The sequence below is a fragment of the Pleurodeles waltl genome, chromosome 9 (genome assembly GCF_031143425.1).
Source record: "Pleurodeles waltl isolate 20211129_DDA chromosome 9, aPleWal1.hap1.20221129, whole genome shotgun sequence".
In the NCBI taxonomy this organism is placed as follows: domain Eukaryota; kingdom Metazoa; phylum Chordata; class Amphibia; order Caudata; family Salamandridae; genus Pleurodeles; species Pleurodeles waltl.
In genome coordinates, this window is record NC_090448.1 from 607,041,626 (window position 1) to 607,063,994 (window position 22,369).

The following is a 22,369-nucleotide window of genomic DNA, read 5'->3' on the forward strand; positions in this document are numbered from 1 at the left end:
CCGACCGTTTGTGGACCTGTCGACAATGGAGGAGCGACATTTGATTATCACATACATGCTTGACCGTGCCACAATCCAGGAACTGTGTACCCAGTTGGAGCCAGACCTGATGTCAGCAATCCGCCATCCCACAGGAATCCCCCCCTCAAGTGCAGGTGCTGTCAGTGCTCCATTTCCTTGCAAGTGGTTCCTTTCAGACAACAGTAGCCATGGCATCAGGGATGTCCCAGCCTATGTTTTCCAACGTATTGTCCAGAGTGTTGTCTGCCCTTCTGAAACACATGCAGAGCTACATTGTTTTCCCTCAGGTGGAGGATTTGCCTACAGTGAAAGGGGATTTCTATTCCCTGGGACACATCCCCAACATCATTGGTGCCATTGATGGGACACATGTGGCTTTGGTCCCCCCCCACAGGAGTGAACAGGTGTACAGAAACCGTAAGAGTTATCATTCGATGAATGTACAGATGTTATGTTTGGCAGACCAGTACATCTCCCATGTGAATGGCAAGTTCCCTGGATCAGTGCATGACGCCTACATCCTGTGGAATAGCAGCATCCCTTATGTGGTGGGTCAACTCCAGAGGCACTGTGTGTGGCTATTAGGTGAGCACCTGGAAGCAACAGTGGGAATGGTTGTCTGGGTCTGGGGATATCCCTCCAGGTTAGTGCGTGTCTAAAAGTTGTCCCTCACCATTTGCAGGTGACTCTTGTTACCCCAACCTGTCATGGCTACTGAACCCAGTGAGGAATCCCCGGAGTGAGGCCCATGGGCTTAATAGGAGGGTGATTGAGCGGACCTTCGGCCTCCTGAAGGCCAGGTTCAGGTGCCTCCATATGACAGGTGGATCCCTATTCTACTCACCAAAGAAGGTGTGCCAGATCATTGTGGGCTGCTGCATGCTTCATAACTTGGCGTTGCGACGACAGGTGCCTTTTCTGAAGGAGGATGGTACAGCTGGAGGTCTTGTGGCAGCTGTGGAGCCTCTGGACAGTGAAGAAGAGGAGGCAGAAGAAGAGGATATCGACAACAGAAACAACGTTATCCAGCAATACTTTCAGTGAGACACAGGTAAGAAGATGTCACTGCCTCACACATCTCATACTATTGTTTGAGCTATCATAAGTCTGTCATTTTCACCCAGTGTATAGACCCTGACTTGTCACTTTGCCTTTCCATTTAACAGATGTGGGTCCCACTTTGTGACCTCTGCTATATTCACTCCAGCCCTACAGCTGTATTTCATCGGTATGTGGACACTTTGTGAAAGCACAGACTGACTCAAGATTGTTTTGTGATTAATGTATATTTATTTCCGTGCAAATAAGTGGAGGGGGTTGTAAAATGGGCAGCGGGGATGGCGGAGGAATGTCCATGGCAGAGTCCAGTCTATTTGTTTCACGGGTGCATTGTCCAAAGGGGGCATAGGAAGTGAAGCAAGGGCAGTTGAAGGATGGACAGGGTGACAAAGTGGGACAGAAGGGTAGCATTCAGGGGAGTCTCATTTCCTGGCGGGGTCTTGGCAATGTTCTCTGTGTTGTTCCTGGATCTCAGGGACTATTTGCAGGGTGGTTCTCCCTCTGTAGGGGGTGGGGTGCTGGTGTGGTGGTCCTGTGGCGGGGCGTCCTGTCCACTAGCGCCGGCGGAGGTGGTGGGCAGTTCATTGTCCATGCTAGTGTCAGGGGCCCCTTGTAGTGCCACAGTGTCCCTCCTGGTGTTCACAAGTTCCAGCAGCACCCCTACAATTGTGACCAGGGTTTTTGTTAATGGACTTCAGATCCCCAGATAGTGTTCCTCCTGCAGCCGCTGGGTCTCCTGAAAGTTGGACAGTACCGTTGCCCTCGTCTCCTGGGAATGATGGTACGCTCCCATGATGTTGGAGAGGGCCTCGTGGAGAGTGGGTTCCCTGGGCATGTCCTTCCCCTGTCGCTCAGCTGTCCTCCCAGTTCCCCTGTTTTCCTGTTCCTCTGTTCCTCTGTCCCCTGAACCGTGTGCCCACTGTCACTGCCCCCAGGTCCCTGATTTTCTTGGAGTGGTGGGTTTGCCTGGGTTCCCTGTAGTGGTGGTGGACACACTGCTGCTTGACGTGTCCTGGGGACAGAGGGATGGGCCCGCTGGATGGGTGCTGTGCTGGTGTTTCCTCAGGGGGGAGGCTCTGTGGTGGCTTGTGCCAGTGTCAGGGGAACCGACTGTCCTGAGGTCCCAGATGGGCCGGGCTGGTCATCTTGATCCAGTTGTGCAGAGCTGCTGTGGGCCTCTTCTGTGGGGGGACTGAATATGTCTGGAACCTGCTGTCCAGTGATGTTGGGTAGGGGTCCTGCAGGGGTGTAAAGGCATGATTCTTGCATCTGTGTGTGCCATTGTGTGCAGTGGGTGAGTGACCCTGTACTCTAGTGCTTGCATTCTTGTCTTGGTCCTTGTGTAATATTTGGTTTGGGGTCTGTGTGGGTATCTATAGTGGACATGCTTTGGTGATGGGGGTCCCTGCTTCAGTGTTGCATGCAGGGTTTGGTTTTGGGATGGATGGGTTGTGATAGTGGGACATATGTGAGGTGTTGGATTGGGGGTGATGGTCAGGGTATGTGTTGGCATGCAGGTAGGGTGGGGGATATAATAGTTAAGATTTGACTTACCAGAGTCTATTTCTCCTGCTACTCCTGTGAGGCCCTCAGGATGCAGTAATGCCAAGACTTGCTCCTCCCATGTTGTTAGTTGTGGAGGAGGAGGTGGGGGTCCACCACCAGTCCTCTGTACTGCAATCTGGTGTCTGGAGACCACAGAATGCACCTTCCCCCATAGGTCGTTCCACCCCTTCCTGATGTCATCCCTAGTTCTTGGATGTGGTCCCACTGCGTTGACCCTGTCGACGATTCTGCGTCATAGCTCCATCTTCCTAGCAATGGAGGTGTGCTGCACCTGTGATCCGAATAGCTGTGGCTCTTACCGGACGGTTTCCTCCACCATGACCCTGAGCTCTTCCTCAGCGAACCTGGGGTGTCGTTGAGGTGCCATGATGTGGTGTGGGTGATGTGTGTTATGATGTGTGAGGGGATGTGTTGTGTGTTGTGTGTTGTTTGAGGCGCGTGGATGTTGTGTGAGTGATGATGTTTTGTGTCTGTGGATGCTAGTGTTGTTTCTGGTGGTGTCTCTCTCTGGCCTTCTTTTGGAATTTTTGGTAGTAAGGGTTTGTGGGTGATGTGGGTGTGTGTGTTTTGTATTGGATTGGGTGTGTGGGAGTGGTGTGTGTATGTGTATCAGGTGTGTGTATTTCGAATTGTCCAATGTGGTTGTGTTTTGTGAGTGTGTGTGTATTTTGAGCGCGGCAGTGTGTACCGCCAATAGAATACTGCGGTTGAAAGACCACTGCGTGGATTCGTGGGTTGTGATAGTGTGGGCGTATTCCTGTTGGCGTGACGGTGGAGGTTTCGTTATCGGCAGTTTATCACTGACCTTTGGTGTGGCGGACTTGTGTGGGTGTCTGGATTATGGCGGATTCCGAGATGTGGGTCGTAATGGCTGTAGCGGAATTCCTCCGCCGCAGCGGTGTGTTGGCGGTCTTCTGCAGGGCGGTAAGCAGCATTTACCGCCAATGTTGTAATGAGGGCCATAATTTTGAACACTGTAGCATCTCTGTTTATGCTTTATAAAGGTCTAGAACACTGAATTCACGGTTCGACTTTAGCCTCCCTGTGGTTCAATCGCTCCATCAACTAGATGATAAAACAATTTACTGGGAACTGTGAGCTCAAAAAAGGATTATTACAATAAAATCTCAAGGATCACTTATCAATCCTGCTCCCTTTTCCACCTTGCAAATTAGTTTTGAACTACCAAATGTTGATTTTTACGAATTCCTACGAATCAAAAGTGTCTTAAACAAATTAAAACCCCCACATGTGCCAGACCTTCCTGGACTCTTAGGCATCCTCAAGAAAAGAGGACACATTATCACACACATTTACAAATTACTTAACAAATCTAATGGACTGGCCCTGAGACTCCAGCCACCAGTGGCAACATCATATAAACTCCATAGGTACCCCCAACGAAACAATTTGGCAAAATATCTGGAATTCTCCATTTGTAGCCAAGATTACTCTCGCTCTGGCACAATCTAGATTTTGGTCCATCCATAAAACATACTGGACCCCAAGTATTTGTTGGCACTGCGAAGAGGGTGTAGGGATCCGCAAAATATGTTTTTCACATACAAACTGACACACCCTCTATCAGTTGAAATCCAAAACCTACTTTACCAGATCACTTGGTTTCCACTAGAAATTGAATTCTTAACAGCAGCCCTGGGACTACATGTTAATCCCTGTGCGGTGGTATTTGACCTGAATACTGCATAACTAGTAGAACTTTTTCTTTCCTTAGGCACAAAAACCATCCTTGCTACCTAGAAATCCACTTCCTCTAGTGCCACTGCTAACTGGTGAAACCTAGGCCCTTATTTAAATTTTTTGATGCAAAACTGCATTTGCGCAGTTTTGTGTCAAAAAGTATAGCGCCAGCTTGCGTCATACCAGGACACCAGCTGGGCACCAAATTTATAGAATGGGGTAATCCGACGCAAAGGGTGGGCAAATGTCATGGAAAATGACTCTAGCCGGGAGAGGGTGGCAGTATGGGGGAAGGGAGTTTTGCACCAAAAAATGACGTCAGGCTGGTTAGAGACAAATAAAATGCCTCTAACCAGCCTAGAGTCATTTCCTGACGCAAAACCATCCATACCACATGACTCCTGTCTTATTAAAGACAGGAGTCATGCCCACCACCCCAATGGCAAGCACAGGAGACAAGGGTCCTCTGCGCATGGCCATTGCACCAGTGTCATGTAGGGGGGCCTATTTCTGAGCCCCCAAAGGCACTTTAAAAAACTTTAAAAACATATTTACCTCTACCTACCATACTTACCTGGGATGGGGTCCCCCATCCTGTGGTGTCCCTCTGGTGGGGGTATTCCTGGGGCTTGGGGTGGGCACCTGTGGACCCATTCCATGGTGTCTGACCATGGAAATGGCTCCACAGGTCCCCTAACGCCTTAAATAATGGCGCTAAGAAGGCTTAGCGCCATTATTTAAACCTGCCTCCCCGCACCATTTTTGCATTGGAGGATAAATAAGGCACTAGGGCCTTAGAGTCTTTTTTGGGATGGGAACACCCACCTTGCATCTCATTGACGCAAGATGGTTTCATGCATCCAAAAAATGACTTAAACTCCAATATTTTGGTCTAGCGTCAAAATATAATATGGAGTTAAGTTTGCACTGAATTAGCGTAAAAAATAATGATGCTATTTCAGCACAAGCTGAGTATAAATATGGGCCTTACTTTGCGCAGTCAGAGGCATGGACAACACTCTGTATACAAGACTCCATCGCTCCCCCTGGATCCAGACGACTTTGGGAGGCCTTTGATAAATATTTTCTGGAGAAGAAACCACCATAACTGTTCTCCTTTGGACTTTTTTCTTTTGTGACAATTAATAAATGGCCTGGATATTTTCTTTCAACCACGCCAACTTGGTCTTTTGCCACCCTTTCTTACTTACCTCTCTTCCCCTCTACCTGTGTTCTATCCAATCTCCTTTCCCTCCTTGATTTGGGCCAGTGGACTTAACCCCAATTCACGTGGTACATTATGGACAGTCATTTTGGGCGAATGTGCTTAGTCCCGTCAGTTGCTCAACATCATTAATATCACTATTGCTCTGTGATAAAAGATACTATACAACTCTTGCTATGTTATGCTGAGCCACAGCTGCTTATTCTGTAATATTGGAACTGATAACTGGTCACTTTATGACTAATTTATACACTCTGGGACTCGTTTTAGGCCAAGGAATCTTTTGACCCTGATTGAAGACACCTTAGGATGAGATAGCTAATCAACATGTCAATCAATATGTGAATAATGTCATCAATATTTATTACAACAATGCATTTCACCTTAGCCAATGACATTTAATTAAAACTCAAGACACCACCATGACCTTTCAGTCATGAATAACCACACCAGTTTAGTATAGGTTTGTGATATTTATTCCTTAGTGATTACAATTCTACTAGTAAGTTTATTAGTCTCAAAACCAAGAGTAACATTAGCATAGTCACAATATGGCAATTCTGATAAGATTTCATCAAAGCATGAATCACAAACATCAGAATATAGCAAGGCATGAACATAGGTTATCCTTAGCAGAGTATCACTACCACATTATTCAACAAAGCATATATTCAGTTATTTGTCCATTTGCGTCTGTTTTGGTGAACACCTGTCCTAACCTCAAATTAGCATTAGCATGTTGGACTTCATGCAAAACAATTTAGTAACATCAATTTGGAAAACATCTAACTATGGTCTCTGTCAAAAGAAGCAGTTGGTACCTAGAAAGGAAAAGCAAACAGACAATCACAATTTCATTGTCATATAGTTACCCTCCGTCTTTTGGGTCAGCACTCAGGTTCTGTCTTCGTCCTCAGGACATCAGTTGGCTCGCCATCTGTCAGGAACTCAGCTCAGGCAGGAAGGGCAAAGGGGTACTTCCCTCATAAGGAGGTAAACCATAAACGGGCAATCTAAGGACAAGGATGGGACTAACTAAAATTAGCAAGTCACTAAGCAAAGTGACAAAGGGGGTCATTCTGAGGCCAGGGTTGGCGGGAGCACCGCGGTCAGAAGAGGAAAACCGGCAGTCTCCCGCCGGTTTTTCGCTGCCCATAAGAATCCTGCATGGCGGCGCAGCTCGCTGCGCCGCCATGGGGATTCTGAAACCCCATACCGCCATGCTGTTCCTGGCGGCTCTGCCGCCAGGAACAGGATGGCGGTATGGGGTGTCGTGGGGCCCCCGTAAGAGGGCCCCACTTTGTATTTCAGTGTCTGCTTTGCAGACACTGAAATACGCGACGGGTGCAACAGCACCCGTCGCACCTTCCCACTCCACCGGCTCCATTCAGAGCCGGCGTCCTCGTGGGAAAGTTGATTTCCACTGGGCTGGCAGGCGGCCTTTTGGCGGTCGCCCGCCAGCCCAGTGGAAATCCCAGAATCACCGCAGCGGTCTGACGACCGCGGTGCGGTGTTCTGGCGGGGGTACTTTAACGGGCCGCCTCCGCCGCCCGCCAAGGTAAGAATCAGGCCCAAAGTGTCTAGATCATAGAAAATCGTATCAGCATCTCCCCTAGTCTCTCGTCTCTGGTCTCTCTAGTTCTCCTGTTCTAATTTACTTCCTGGTGTCAAGGGTTTTTATCCCCTTTTTTTTTAACATTCCCCTAGAATTTGATTGGACAAGGGGTTGCACCCCACTATCTCCCTCCAATTAACTTTACATTAGCTCATCGAATTTGTCACCCCATAACCGTTCTCATGCATTTTGTTGGTCCTTATGATTGATGTCTTTAGAGGTAGAATGTCCGGTATGATTTCATCCTTTTGTGATTCTTTGCGCATCTTCGGTCAGTGGCTCCATTGTCTGTACTGGTTTAGGGGACCTTGTACCTAACATTAATCTACACTGTTGCATTCAGCTAAACTATTTCTACAAGCAAGATGAACTTCATGGGAATGGATCTACTAAAGTTACATTCAACCTCTAGTTTGGAGGAAAAAACAAGAGTTCATGTCCTTTAGCAAGTCAGCACACTACGTTTAGAAAAACACATTTAATATGAGAGTCAGGCAGCTAGGCCTCGACTTATGCTAACTAAGGCCTAATGATTTATTAGCAAAACTTTAGCAACGTAACCATTAATAATTAGTGTAAAACCATCTTTTAATGTAATAATTCATCAACATTAGTCATTTTCATTAGTCCCCGTATACATTGACGGCCACTCCCCGTGGGCACATTTCAAGCGCACGTTTTAGCAAAACATATTAATACATTTTCTATGCGGCATTATTCTACATTAGATCATAAACATTTCATGTTAATATAGATTATATAAGCTATGCTCTCTCAGTCCCTCCTCTGATGACCTTTGTCATCACACAAACCTTTCCCTTTTTTAACCTCTCACTTTCCTCATTACGCACATTTCAACATCCTGTCCGTTGTGTGAGCTTTCCCAAATTTCATTAAACATTTTCTCCCTTTCATTTTCTTCATTTCTTTTGTTTTGTTTTGTCAAATTTCTCTTTATTCTTTCATTAACTTTGCATGATAACCATAATCCCAATAAACAAATTAGAACAATCAATAGACCCCCTATTATTTTTTGAAGAATCCCATTCCAAATACTACTAAGCCAATTCCCTACTCTGGTAATTCCTTTCCCAACTTTCTCCCAAACTCCAGGTTCTTTCAAGTCCTTCAAATCTGCACTATCTCTTGTTAGGTTAGTAAGCATACCTCTAATCTTTTTGCTATTATCAGGAATGAACGCACAACAATGGCGCTCATTAAGCATCTTACAGACTCTGCCGCTCTTCACTAAAAGAATGTCTAAAGCAAGCTGGTTTTGAAGAGTCAATGCTCTTTCTGCAGCAAGTTCAGTATCCATCAGGAGTAAAGCCCCTGTGAAGTTTGTCTGCATGTTCTCCACCATACTATACAACTTTCAAATTTTTATGGAGTTTAAGATAACCCCTACTGAAGGAATTATGGCTCCAAATATGTCACCAACGACAGCAGCCACTGTCTCTCTCTTTTGTCTAGTATGTTGTAATTCAGACATTTTAGGAATTTGCTTTAAATCATCAATCTGGTAGATCTTTGGGAAAACTATTCCCAAATATCATGTCCCATACCATCCTTTAGGAAGACGGTAATAAGCATTAAGCCCACAAATATAATAGATCCCAGGGATCGCTGGATCCTGTCCATTTAACATGAATGTCCACTTACTCAGAAACAAAAACACATGCCTGCACTCACTCGTTCCCACAAATAAAGTGCTCTCTGACCTACCTTTGGTCAGGAGCTCGCTCCCCCACGATTGCAGCACCACCTTGCTGCCTCCGTGTCCCTGACACCCACCCACGCTGCTGTTCGCGTGTTCGAGGCCCTCCTCCACCTGCAGGCACCCGCCTGCGCCTCATCCCTGGTGTCTAGTGGGCTTCTGGTAAGCATTGCTAGACTTCTGCATTGGTACATTTTGCTTTTCATACTCTTTTTCATTACCTTGTTTTTTTATTGTGCCGTTTCCATCTGTTTTGTTCCACTCTTTGTGCCTGTTTTTTGCCCCTTGTTTTTATTGTGCCATTTCCATCTGTTTTGTTCCACTTTTTGCACCTGCTTTTGCCCCTTGTGCGCTCCCCCTCTGAGCCGTTCACCATTCCCCTGCTGCTGCATCCCTGCGTCCCCGCCCAGCTGCTCCTCCCTCACTCCTCCCTTCTTAATGGCGGTCGCTGCGAGTCGAGGGTGAGCGACCTCTGACCTAGCTTTGGTCAGGAGCTCGCTCCCCCACGATCGCAGCACCACCTTGCTGCCTCCGTGTCCCTGACCCACGCTGCTGTTCACGTGTTCGAGGCCCTCCTCCACCCGTTCCACTCTTTGTGCCTGTTTTTTGCCCCTTGGTTGATCGCAGCACCACCTTGCTGCCTCTGTGTCCCTGACCCACGCTGCTGTTCGCGTGTTCGAGGCCCTCCACCACCCGTTCCACTCTTTGTGCCTGTTTTTTGCCCCTTGTTTTTATTGTGCCGTTTCCATCTGTTTTCTTCTGCTTTTTGCGCCTGCTTTTGCCCCTTGTGCGCTCCCCCGCTCCGGCTCTCTCTGAGCTGCTCACTGTTCCCGTGCTGCTGCGTCCCCGCCCCCCTCGTGCCCCCATTCACCTCTCCCTCCCGCCTCCCAGCTGCTCCTCCATCCCTCCTCCCTTCTTAATGTCCCTCGGACTGCGCCCAGCGCCACCCCCCAGGTCCGTGGGACCCCCGCACCACCAGATGTCGCTATACGGCCAGCGACCTCAACGCCCTCAACCCTGGCCACAACACTGACTGCTTCCAATCCTCTCCAAGGAACTCCTTTGGTCCCTTCTCCTGCCACACCTGCAAATTCACCTGCGACAAAACAATGAAACCCCCCAAAGCTGGATCCAACCACCTCCGCTGCATACTCCTCAACACTCGCTCTGCACGCAAGCACGCCATCGCACTCTGGGACCTGCTCGACACCACCGCCCCAGACGTAGCCTTCCTGACCGAAACCTGGTGGAACGATTCCTCGGCACCCAACATCGCCATAGCTATCCCGGACGGCTACAAGATCACCCGAAGAGACCGCACCAACGGCATCGGAGGAGGTATAGCCATCGCCCACAAACCACCCTCAAAGTCTCCACCTACATGGACGACTCCCTCAAGACCGCCGAGCACCTACACTTCCAGATCCACACCGACCCCAACACTACCCTCAGAGGAACTCTCATCTACAGACCCCCAGGCCCACGAGCACCCTTCAACGACACCATTGCCGAACTCGCCAGCACCCACGCACTCCCCTCCACAGACTACATTCTCCTCAGAGACCTCAATTTCCACCTAGAGAACAACAACGACCTTAACTCCACCATGCTGATCGCCAACCTCACCAACCTCAGACTCCCACAACTCGTCACCACACCCACCCACATCGCCGGCCACACGCTTGATCCCATCTTCACCACAAGCACCCACGTCACCTTCCACCACACCACCGAACTCTACTGGACCGACCACCACTGCATTAATTTCACATTCAAGAAACAAACCAAGCACCACCGCCCCCAACAACCACCTCGCCGCTGCTGGAGCAAAGTCACGAAAAGCAACTAACCAATACCCTCGCCCAGAACCCACCCACTGACCCCACCAACCCAGACACCGCTGCTCGCAACCTCAGACAGTGGATCACCAACTGTGCCAACGCCCTAGCGCCTCTCAAGAACCCACCCAACAACCAAGCCTGGAAAAAAGCCGCCTGGTTCACCGCTGAGCTCCCAGCCTCCAAACGCGACTGCCGGAAACTAAAAAAGAAATGGCTCCACGAACGCACCCCGACAACTACCCAGCCCTCAAGGACACCTCCCGCAGGCACCACCAACTCATCAGAATAACCAAGAGATCCTCCTTCAAAGATTGCCTGGATAACAACACACATGACAGCAAAGAGCTCTTCAACATCGTTAAAGAACTCTCCAATCCCAGCACCAACGTCAACGACATCCCACCATCTCAAGAACTCTGCGACTCTCTGTCCACCTACTTCCTCCAGAAAATCACCGACATCCACAACAGCTTCTCCACCACAACCACACCAGACCCCATCCCCGCAAGCACCACCTGCTCCAACCACCTGACCTCCTGGACCAACGTCAACGATACAGAGACACTCAAGATCATGAACCCCATCCACTCAGGATCAACGTTGGACCCATGCCCACACCACGTGTACAACAAAGCTGACGCAATCATCGCCCCCCAACTACGAAGGTCATCAATATTGTGGAAAGCTGGAAGCATGCCGAAATCCACGCCCTCCTGAAGAAGCCCAAAGCTGACACTCAAGATCTCAAGAACGTCCATCCCATCTCCCTGCTCCCGTTCCCGGCGAAGGTCATCGAAAAAATCACCAACACGCAACTGACCCACCACCTCGAAGACAACAACATTTTGGACCCCTCCCAGTCAGGGTTCAGATGGAACCACAGCACCGAGATCGCCCTTCTAGCCACCACAGACGACATCAGATGCCAATTGGACAACGGAGATACATCAGCCCTCATCCTCCTGGACCTATGTGCCACCGCACCCTGATAGCTCGCCTCTTCGAAGCCGGAATACAAGACAAAGCCCTCGACTGGATCGCTTCCTTCCTCCACGACCGAACCCAAAGTGTACGGTTCCCCCCCTTCCAATCTAAAGCCACTGACATCATCTGTGGTGTTCCCCAGGGCTCCTCCCTCAGCCCTACACTTTTCAATATCTACATGGCCCCCCTTGCACAAATGGCCCGCCAATACGACCTCAACATCATCTCCTACGCCGATGACACACAGCTCATCCTCTCCCTCACCAAAGACCCGCACACCGCCAAAACCAACCTCCACGAGGTCATGAAGGCCATCGCCGAATGGATGAGGAACAGCCTGCTGAAGCTGAATTCAGACAAGACGGAGGTCCTCATCCTCGGACCCACCCCCTCAGCCTGGGACAACTCGTGGTGGCCGACCACACTGGGAACCGCTCCAACTCCCACCAACCATGCACGCAATCTAGGATTCATCCTCGACTCCTCGCTCTCTATGTCCAAACAGGTCAACGCAGTCTCCTCCTCCTGCTACAACACTTTCCTCATGCTCCGCAGGATCTACAAGTGGATCCTGACTGAAACAAGAAGAACCGTGACGCAGGCCCTCGTCACCAGCAAGCTAGACTACGGCAATGCACTCTACACAGGCATCCCTGCCAAACACCTATGACGCCTCCAGCGCATCCAAAATGCCTCCGCCCGGCTAATCCTCAACGGACCCTGCTGCAACCACATCTCCCAGCACCTGAGAGACCTCCACTGGCTCCCCATAGACAAGAGGATCACTTTCAAGCTGCTCACCCATGCACACAAGGCCCTCCACAACACTGGACCTGCCTACCTAAACAGCAGACTCAGCTTCTACACCCCCACCCACCAGCTCCGCTCCTCGAACCTCGCCCTGGCCGTCGTCCCCCGCATCCAGCGAAAGACCTCCGGTGGCAGATCCTTCTCCTACCTCACCGCCAAGACCTGGAACTCCCTCCCGACCAACCTACGCCAGACCCAAGACCTACTCGCATTCAGAAGACTCCCCAAAAGTTGTCTCTTCGATAAGTAGCAGCACCCCCTTCCCCTCCCCCCTTACCCCAGCGCCTTGAAACCTTCACAGGTACGTAGTGAACTTTATAAATTTACTGATTGATTGATTAATTGAAAGTGTCATGCTCAGATTTCGGCCTATATATACAAAGCCTACCTACATGTAGTGCATCTATAGCTAATTTGCCCTGTGACTTTATTGCTGTGTAAGCATAATCATTTGCAAGCGTGCATTTTTCTAATCCCTTTTCTAGCCTTTCTTTTAATGCCTTGCGTCTATCATCAGTGTGATCTAAGAAGCTCTTCTCTACAGGCGTTAGTAAGCAGATCAGATCATTGCGGTGCGCATAAGCTGTTCCAAATGTCAGTGTCGGCTCAAAGAAACCCCTAACTAATTTTATGCTGTGTTCTTTAGCTAATTTGTTCAGAAACTCAATCACAGGCACAAAAGAAAACACTACATCTAAGTAAGAGTAGAAATATTGCACATGTTCTTGATCAGAGAATCTTGTTAGTAGCAGACTACAGCTTATCCCGTAAGTTAGTTGCAAACTATGCTAAGTAACCCCTTCTTGTACTGACGAAGGAATCTTTGTGCATGTGCATCCATTGTATCAACATAATCATTCAGCAAGCGATAGAAGACATTAGTAGATAGTTTCCCTTTTGAATTAGTTCCTGCATGTAAGTATTTTGCTCAAACTTCTCCCATGGTGTTAATGTAGCAGTCTCAGAATTTGAAGCATTGTTAGTCACTTTCTTGTCCATCCATGGCATTCCCACAATCACACCTATAATTATTATTGCAGACACAATACCTAGAATAGCACTCAACGAACCACACATCCAACCCATTTTACTATTACTTTTAGTGTAACCCATGATCTGTAAAGAATCAGATAGCAGAAGAATACAAAGCAAACAATCAACTTGAGGACGATATAAAAGCTCTCTTTTTTTTTTCTTATTCTTAATGCAAAGTCTCTCTCTCTCTGTGAATATTTATAGCGCTTCACTCACTCCAGGACACCTTTTTGTCAAATCAGGTTTAGCAGTTTGTCATAATCGGTTTTTCAAAGTCAATTCAGGTTAGCAGTGTCACATCCGGTAATTTATCAGTCTCTTTTCTCAGCTTTTCAGCTTTCAATTTCAATTTCAATTTAACACAGACTCTTTCTAAAGTTGAATTCAGGTGCCGTAGTACTGACCTGGTACCTCTCGATCAAAACAGAATGCCAAGAATTCTTGTTGTCATTCAGCTGATGTTGCGTACGCCCATTCAGGACCTGTGTACCTCCTGTTTGCGACTCTTTTTCTTTTCAGTCTGCATTCACTCTGCAACTCTCCTTCACTGAGATCCTCTTTTCTGGTTGTATCAACTTCTTCCTCTATTGTGTCTCCAGGGACTACTTTTTCTATTGCAGCTTGTGGCTCCGTCCAGTTATGTCCTTTATGTGTTTTCTTCCTGTTTGGCCTTTCAGAACATTGAACAGCGCCCTCCTCTTGTGCTATGGTGCTTTCTCTTGACGGACCTGCAAGTGGCTCTGGAAGAGTCAGTCCACTTTGGCCTCTCTCTGCTTCTTCCCCCTCGTCTTCAGGATCTGTTACGGGCTCAACTTCAAACCTGTATCCATCTGCTTCTGGGAGAACCTCTCTTTGCCTTGGTTCCCCTGCTGCCTCAGCTGAGATAGGCTCACTGTCACCTCTCTCGAACTCGTTTGAGGGACTAAGCAGTCCTCAGTGGGCTCTCCTTCAGTCTCAGTTCCCCTTTGAATACTCTCCGGGCCTGAGACTTCCTTCTCTGCAGCTGTTGTTTTGGACACTTCAAGTTCCTCATCAGTTGGACACATCGCCTTCTTTGTGTGACTGCCATGTATCCAGTTGGGAACGCCTGCACATTTCACAGCAGTGGTTGTTGTCAGTATCACTTGATATGGCCCCTTCCAACGTGGCTCCAAACACAAATTCCACACGTGTTTCTTGACAACCACCCAGTCACCGGCCTTCAGAGTGTGACCTGGATCACTGATCGGTGGCAATGTGGTAGCCTCCAACTGGTGAGAAAAAGAGCGGACCACATCAGCCAGACCATTGCAGTAGTCCAACACCATATCATCCGTAATATTCACAAGAGCATATGCAGGCACTGCGGGCAATCGCATAGCTCGACCCATCAGAATCTCATGAGGAGATAGTCCTGTTTTCTTGTCAGGTGTGTTCCTCATTGACATCAGTACTAGGGGCAATGCATTTGGCCACTTCAGATTGGTAGCTGCGCACATTTTTGCCATTCTTGACTTCAGGGTACCATTCATCTGTTCCACTAGTCCTGACATTTCAGGGTGATAGCTACAATGCAGCTTCTGCTCAATGTCCAATGCAGCACACAAAAGCTTAATCTCCTCATTGTCGAAGTGTCTGTCCCTATCTGATTCTAAAGAGATAGGGAATCCAAAACGTGGTATTAACTCTCTAAGCAACAGCTTTGCTACTGTGAGGCTGTCATTTCTACGTGTAGGGTATGCTTCAATCCAATGACTGAAAACACACACAGGCATCTCAATAAAATCCATTTGCATTTTGCTAAACGGACCTCCAGCTCTCCCTATGTGGCTTAAAGTCACCACAGTTCCTTTTCCTGCATTCATCTATTGACATATGATGCACCTGTGACAGATAACTTCTGCAGCTTGTCTGAATTTCGGATTGAACCAGTCGATTTTAAACAACCTGATCATTGCGTCTCTCCCAAGATGTGCTTGACCATGGTAAAACCTTGCAAACTGTGACAAGAGACTGTTTGGCAAAACCATTTTCTCCTCCTCTGAAACCCACAAGTCATCAGACCTTTGTATACATTACATTCTCTGCCAGGAACGTTTTTAATCTCTGCTGGCACGGCCCTGCAGTGATCTTAGCTCATCTAATGTATCAACCCCTCTTAATGCAAAGTTTAGGCAGGTTTCATTTGCAGTCTCAGGTAACAATTCCCACTGATCTCGGAACGATATACAGTTCAATGTGCAAAACCTTGCGACTTGATCTGCATAGCCATTTCCCATTGACACAAAATCTTGTGACTTAACATGAGCATTGCATTTCACCACAGCAATTTCAAGAGGTAACTGAATTGCATGCAACAAGTCCTTAATCTTTTCACCAGAAGAGGTCATGAAACCCCTCTGTGACCACAATTGGCCAAAATCATGCACAATTACGAATCCGTATCTGCTGTCAGTATAGATAATGACTTTCAGGTTTTCAGCTGCGTGGCACGCCTTAGTAAGGGCAATTAATTCAGCCACTTGCGCAGAGTACACTCTTTCCAGCCAGGAAGCTTTTAGAATACCAGTGATTGTACACACGGCATACCCAGCTCTCATTACTCCCAATGAATCTCTCTAGCATGAACCATTAACAAACATAATGTAGTAATTTATAATTGGGTATCTTTGATGTCAGGCCTTGGTTTGGTGCATAGTGCTGTTACCTCAAGACAATCATGTTCTACTTCCTCAGCATTATTAATCTCAGCATTCTCAATAGGAAGTAAAGTTGCCGGGTTCAATACAGTACATCTCTTCAGGGAAACATTCGGAGACCCCAGTATGATGGTCTCATATTTGGTTAACCTAGCATTTGTCATGTGCTGAGTCTTGGTTGGGGTTAACAAAATTTCAACTGAATGTGGAACCATTACTGTTAAGGAATGTCCCATCACTATGCCTTCACACTGTGTGAAATCTCCATCGAAGGTTTCACTCACACACTTCACTCAAAATCGACTTGTCAACCACACCCGATTGACCTAATAAACCATGCAAATTACAACATAAACCCAAGTGTCTCCTACACATGTCAATCTACTCCGGAGTTTTAGACCACAACGTGTCCGTACATCACCAACAACAACCACATGGATAATTTTTTTGCACAAAGCGCCACACTAATATGAAGTTCGCCGACTTCCCTACTCTCATACTGTGGAGTACGCCCACTCCTACTAAAACAACATTACGTGGCATAAATACACAAACTTCACAAAACACCTACAATATGCATAAGCTGAGCAAGCGCAAATTCTATACCACACGTACTAAAATGCCGAGAACATACCCAACTCACTTAGGCAGGCTCCGAGATTCCGGGAAAGTCATGGGGAATTTAGAAACACATCATACCTCCATTTTGCATTATCTCGAAAAAACAAGTCTAAAAAACTTGTTTTCGTTGTACATTCCCCTAGAATTTGATTGGACAAGGGGTTGCACCCCACTATCTCCCTCCAATTAACTTTACATTAGCTCATCGAATTTATCACCCCATAACAGTTCTCATGCATTTTATTGGTCCTTATGATTGACGTCTTTAGAGGTAGAATGTCCGGTATGATTTCATCCTTTTGTGATTCTTTGCACATCTTCGGTCAGTGGCTCCATTGTCTGTACCGGTTTAGGCAATCTTGTACCTAACATTAATCTACACTGTTGCATTCAGCTAAAATATTTCTACAAGCAAGATGAACTATATGAGAACGGATATACTATAGTTACATATAACTTCTAGTTTGGAGGAAAAAACAAGAGTTCATGTCCTTTAGCAAGTCAGCACACTGTACGTTTAGAAAAACACATTTAATATGAGAGTCAGGCAGCTAGGCCTCAACTCATGCTAACTAAGGCCTAATGATTTATTAGCAAAACTTTAGCAACGTAACCATTAATAATTAGTGTAAAACCATCTTTGAATGTAATAATTCACCAACATTAGTAATTTTCATTAGTCCCCGTATACATTGGCGGCCACTCCCCGTGGGCACATTTCAAGCACACGTTTTAGCAAAACATAATAATACATTTTCTAGGCTGCATTATTCTACATTTAATCATAAACATTTCATGTTAATATAGATTATATAAGCTACGCTCTCTCAATGCCATTGTTTTTCCTTCTCTTCGTTCTGCTGGATTGTACCACCCATCACTGAATTGTTGTTTTTGCTTTTTTCATTCTTATCTGTTTGTCATTTCTGCATAAAATAAATAAAGTATCTGAGCTAAAAAAAAAACGATAGTAAACATGAACTATTGTATTTGCTTTTTTGATACTTAGCTTATCATTTGGGTTTCTATGGCATGATATTTAAAACTATGCCACATCCACATTTCACATTTTCTCACCAGAAAAATCGTTTTTTAGCAAGTGTATTCCTTCCCGAATAACATGAATTCTTATCAATAATTGCATTCACAATTAGTAAATCCGTCAGACTCCCCAGTAATGTGCACAGTATATTAGCTTCAAGTGGAAGAATGCCTTAAGCTAAGACATTAAAAACTACTTTTCACAAAACAAAGCTGCAAAGGTCTGCAGATATTTAAGTGATGGGCGACTTTTTTGCCTTTACTTTCAATCAATATCTTATGCATTGCTGATTCTAACTGTGTGTATTTGTTCTTCAAAAAACATACATCTATTCAAAGAGCTTCCCATTTGCTGTAATGCTGGACTAGTTTCTAAACGTTTGTTGCAGTACTGTGAAACTTGTACGGCTTTTCAATGTCTCTCGCATCTGAATCATAGAGCATATGGCCCTGAGCTGTCACAACCCATGCCTAATGCATCAGTAAACGTCACATTATATTGGTTCCAGAGCACTGCGGCTGAGGAATTCCAGCCATAAGGAGCCTACATTAAAATGACCTTCCAGTGTGCCTCTGACAATTCCCATAACAATCTCTACAGATGCTGTCAGGATACTCTTGCGATCTCGAGGCATACGAAGTGTCAGTCACCACAGTAATTTTCTACCGTCAACGGGATCACATTTAGCGCACTTTGTATGAATGCAAAACTATTGATAACTTGGAAACCAAAATGAAATGTATTTGACCAAACAAACAGTTTGTTTACTCACATGATCAATCACCAGTTACAAATTGTCCTTCTATTGTTAATGTTCAGGAAGGTATTTCACTAATTCATCAACCATCTCTATTTATTTGTCTGAGCCACTTGAAAAACCACTGGCTACGGCAGTAAGTTTGGCTTATTTCATATATGCGTGTGTGTTCTAGGCGCTCTATTAGACAGATTCTGCAATTTACCCAGCACGATACAAGAGGAAATGCATCGTTGAGTGCACTTAAAACCGTGTCCTACATAATGCATGCATCAGTGGATCTGGTAATGAGCCTCAAATGGCCCCACACAGTCCATACATCATTGAGTCTTGGAACTGTGACCGCATTCAATCCATGCATTTATAGGCAAAGTAACAGACATGCATTCATGGGCCTAGCAACATCAGCCCCATACAATACATGCATTTAAAGTTCTAATAAGGAGTGCCAGTGACGCACACAGAGCATAAATGATTGGGTCTAGAAATGGGTTTCAGTGGTCCAAACAGTGAATGTATTAATGAACAGCCAGGGCCTTCAGCAACAGATTGTAAGAAGTATGCCAATATTGGTCTTTAAAGGAAAAAACAGTTCAACAAGCTCTGTGCAACAGGTTCGTATGTAGTAAGTCACACTATATATCTCCTCTTAGTCATAGGAAGCAATTTGCTTAAAACATGTACTAATGCACACAATACATACCCATATTTCAAGTGTAATTTTCACGTTTGGGTGGACTGTGGATAGAGTGTGTCTATGTTAAGTTAGCCATAGTTAACACAGGCCTCAGTTTAACAATTCACACTAAAATTTCAAATGCATTTTGGCTGCTGTGATGCTACCTTCATTTTCTCTTGTTTCGGGAGCTGAGCTCTTAGATCCAGTATTCTGAATAGATGAATTGTTCTAAAATGTTAGTTTCTGTGAGAACAGTTTATGAGAATATGTTTTATGGAGAATGAATAGTGATATTTAAAACCTGTGTACAGACAAGCTGTCCATGGTGTATCATCCTCTGTGTGATGCATAGGAGGAGAGATAAATGCACTTTTTTGAGAATTGCTGGATTTTGATCTGGTCCCTACCTCTTGTGAACCATAGGGTGTTGTTTATTTCCATAAAAAGTATGTTTAATTGTGCATTCGTGAGCTAGTTACTAGGGATACTCTTCCCAATTGATTGAAAGGAGATGCCCCTTTCAATGCTCTTGAGAGGTGATACTTGCCTTTGCCCTTGCTCCGAATTAAACTCCGTATTTTATTTTTTGACTTGCCTTTGGATTATGCTGAACAACTCACGCATAAGGTAATTATTGATTTATGACTAACTTGAATGATTTTAATCTGTAACTTTGCTAGTAAACCTACATGGTTTTGAATTTACCTCTCTCTGTAGTCCTTGAAAGGCCAAATGTGCTTAACTGGTATTTGTACCCTGCTGAACTGTTGATGTTAAGCCTCAAGCCAAATGTCCACCCAGTTAAGTGCAACGTGTACTCTGAATTTGTACCTAACATTTGCACAGTTCAAACTCCATCTCAGTTGCTTCAGTGGAGACTAAAGGTTACAAAAACTGCATAGGGAAGGGCATCAGCAAAGAAACAAAAGGGGAAACACAGTTGATGCACAATACAAGTAATCGTTTCCTTTGAAATTACATTGTTTGGCAATTCTCCAAATAACTGACCAAACACAGGGGAACAATGGTCAGCTGACTCAAAGTATTAGGATCAGACAGCTATGTCAGTGGTTCAGGGTGAAAGGTAGATGATAGTGTCACATGCACATCACCACCCTCGCCGAGACACTGGAACTCGGGTGTGGGAGAACAGCTAAAAGCAAGAAGGTAGGAGGAGTGATGGGAAATAAGAGGACTCAACAGGTGGGCAAGGAAACACACACATATGGATGTAAAACTTAGGTAAAACTATACTTTGAAACAACAATTTCAGGTGGATTTTACACAACAAAAACATACACAATAAGCTCTGGGCCCTCTCATTTGACTAGTAAGGGAAAGACAGTCCTGCCAGTGGTTCGGGAGAAAGGCGGAGGATGGAGCCAGGTGTACATTGTTCACATTAATGTTGCGCCCTGACACTAGGCGAGCATGGAACATGGTAGTAGTTTCACAGACACCAGTAAGTGTGTTTATTTCTAGAATGGTAGCTGGGAAATGTATACTATAAAATTCTTCCCGTGCCTTCTTCCTTCATTCACTACAATGACATACATCTTTGGTGGGATAACACAAATTTTGACCAATCAAACAGTAAGGTGGCTGAAAGCCCCCCTTGATATATTTTATTTATTTGTTTATTTTTGTGGTTTTGTTTTGACATGAGCTCAAGTTACAGATAAAGTGGCCTCCATTCACGCCGACCGAAAATAAAAACAATGTTCTGAGGGTATTTCAAGAATATTTAGAACAAGCATTGGCAAAGCTTAACCCCTTCACCCTCAGTTAACCCCCGCTCAACCCCTTGGTAGCTTGGCACAAGCAGGCATGTTTAACTTCAGAGTCTAGGTGTAAAGTATTTGTACCAACACACACAGTAACTCAGTGAGTGTGTGCCAAAAAAGGTTAGCGATGCGTTGATTTTTCACCCGCAAGCGAGACCAAGCGTTGTTTCTCCTTCATCAGTCGGGGCAGCATGCTTCGGTTTTCCTCTCCGCAGGAGAGCGATGCATCGATCCGGGCAAGCACTTGGGTCCAGGCAGGCGTTGCGTCGTTTTTCCGTGCGCCGCAAGGTTTGCGTCCAAAATCCTGCCACACGGTATCAGCAAAACCGAGCAATGTGGGTTGCGACTTTATCAGCCTCCGTCAGCTGGTGTTTTTGTGTTGTTTCTCCATCTGCGTGCGTTGATCTTCCAGCTGCGATCCTGATGGAGCAGCGATTTCTGCTGTGAAGCAGGCGGCACGTAATTTTTCAGATGTGTCGCAGAAGGTCCGTCAAAATTTTCCCCGCATGTCGGTGGATTTTCAGTCTTGGTCTGCCAGCTTCCCCTTTTAAGGCCCCAGGAACTGGATAGGGCACCACTTGGCAGAGCAGGAGTCTCAGCAGAGAGTCCAGGTGCTGGCAGGAGAAGTCTTTGATGGCCCTGAGTCTTCAACAACAGGAGGCACGCTCAGGACAAGCCTTTGGAGATTTCTTCACAAGCAGGAATGCACAACAAAGTTCAGTCTTTGTTTTCTTGCACAGGCATAAGCAGCAACTGCAGGAAAGCTCCACAAAGCACAGTCACAGGCTGGGCAGCACTTCTCCTCAGCTCTGCAGCTCTTCTCCAGGCAGAGGTTCCTCTTGATGTCCAGAAGTGATCTAAAGTCTGTGGTTTTGTGGTACCCTTCTTATACCCATTTTGGCCTTTGAAGTAGGCCTACTTCAAAGGAAAGTCTCTCTTGTTTGTGAAATCCTGCTTGACCAGGGCAGGCCCTAGACACACACCAGGGGGCTGGCTGGAGACTGCATTGTGTGAGGGCAGGCACAGCCCTTTCAGGAGTGAGTGACCACTCCTCCCCTCCCTCCTAGCACAGATGGCTCATCAGGATATGCAGACTACACCCCAGCTCCCTTTGTGTCACTGTCGAGTGAGATGTGCAACCAGCCCAACTGTCAAACTGACCCAGACAGAGAATCCACAAAAAGGCAGAGTCACAGAAAGGTTTAAGCAAGAAAATGCTCACTTTCTAAAAGTT